This window comes from Octodon degus, unplaced genomic scaffold (genome assembly GCF_000260255.1).
Source record: "Octodon degus isolate 3935 unplaced genomic scaffold, OctDeg1.0 scaffold00047, whole genome shotgun sequence".
NCBI lineage: Eukaryota > Metazoa > Chordata > Mammalia > Rodentia > Octodontidae > Octodon > Octodon degus.
This window is the reverse complement of record NW_004524623.1, coordinates 13,529,670-13,531,286: the sequence shown is the minus strand read 5'-3', so window position 1 is coordinate 13,531,286 and position 1,617 is coordinate 13,529,670. Positions and strand designations below refer to the sequence as shown.

The following is a 1,617-nucleotide window of genomic DNA, read 5'->3' as shown; positions in this document are numbered from 1 at the left end:
TTAGGCAAGTGCAGGGACTGCAGTTCAATTCCTGGCACCACATGTCACGCCAGCCCTGCCCCCAGGTTGGGCTGAACTGGCCAGAGTCCAGGTGTAGTGGCACACGCCTGTAATCCCAGCTCTGGGTAGGCTGAAAACAAGAGGATCACCATGAGTCTGAGCTGCATAGTGAGACCCTGCAACAACCAAATACATTAAAAAAAAAAAAAAAAAGTAGCTTGGAAAACATCCTCTTAAGGGCCAGGGAGATAGCTCAGTAGAATGAGCACTTGTGCAAGGGCCTGAGTTCAATCTCTGGTTAAAAAAAAAAAATCCTTTTTAACAGCCTGAATTTTTAAAGTAGCTCTGAAGTAGTGTAGGGGTTTTTTTGTTTTGTTTTTTTTAGTTGCACTTTTCACTATATGTCATTCTATGATCTAGCTCATTTAAAGTCATAACAGAATTTAAAGTCATAAGCAGAATCACCATGAACTTGTGTATTACAGCAAGAGAGAAAGTAATACAGACCGGTGATCTCTGTGTTGGGGTTCTGAAAATTGCCAGCATGTCTCAACACACTGCTATTGCAACTGGGATATTAGAAAGTACTTATATTCATAAAAATGTAAATTCCATCATTGTACATATTATATATGTTCTTACCTTCTGAATTGATCAACTTACAGTAATGATTTATCTTTTCCTACTTAAAACTAAATGTCAATATTTAACATATATAACTATGATTATGAAACTTAGGTAAGGAAAATTTATTTTTAGTAGCCAGCAGCTTTTAGATAAGCTTTTGACAAGTTGGAATTTTTTGTTTTTTACATAAATAGTATTACAGCAGTAGCAGAAACACTTTTTCAAAACCTTTGTCCATAACCCTGAACTATGAATTCCATAATGTGATAGTGGATTTAAGTTGTGAAACCTGAAAACATCACAACTAGGTTAGTCTGATGTTGTCCAACCTGTAGAAAGTGCCTGGTTAATATAACACTCTAGAAGGATTGTTCAGATTTGAATTAATCTGTAAAACTAAAGGCAGAAATGTGACCTACTTAATACTACAATAGCAAGCAGAAACACAGAAAGGATTCCCAGGATGTGGAGGCAGTTTTGGGTGGGCACTGACAAGGAATCAATCCTTATAAAAATGGCAGGCCCTAAAGGCCCAGGGAGGGAGGTCTGTATGGGGCTGCAAGCAAAAAGCACGGTACTTGGCTGCCTTTCATTGGTTCTTATGCATCATCGTGACCAGCTATGCATCACAGTGTGCCACCATTTCTGGGAGACAGTATAATAGGACCTGTGACAGGAACTAGTACCTGGGCCACTAAGAGACTAGCTGAGGGGCATTTTCTTTTACAATACAAGCCTGAAAGGGTAAACCATAGATCTTCATTTCTAAGATTTATACAATTGTTTACACAGGATCAATATATTTAGTGTTCACTTAGGCAGCATGTATACTAAAATTGGAATGATACAGAGAAGATTAGCATCCTCTGTACAAGGGTGACACACAAATTCATGAAGCATTCCATTTTTATTTTTATTTTTTTAATTTTTATTTATTTATTTGTGTGTGTGTGTGTGTGTGTGTGTGTGTGTGTGTGGCCAGCTCAGCCC

At 38.0% G+C, this 1,617-nt stretch overlaps 1 non-coding gene across 1 annotated transcript; it reads left to right on the top strand.

Annotated features, from left to right (window-relative positions):
- The first annotated feature begins 1,433 nt into the window (after positions 1-1,433).
- LOC111817055 lies at positions 1,434-1,538 on the top strand. The gene has a single exon (XR_002821329.1). It is a non-coding gene; the product is annotated as a U6 spliceosomal RNA (small nuclear RNA).
- The last annotated feature ends 79 nt before the right edge of the window (positions 1,539-1,617 follow it).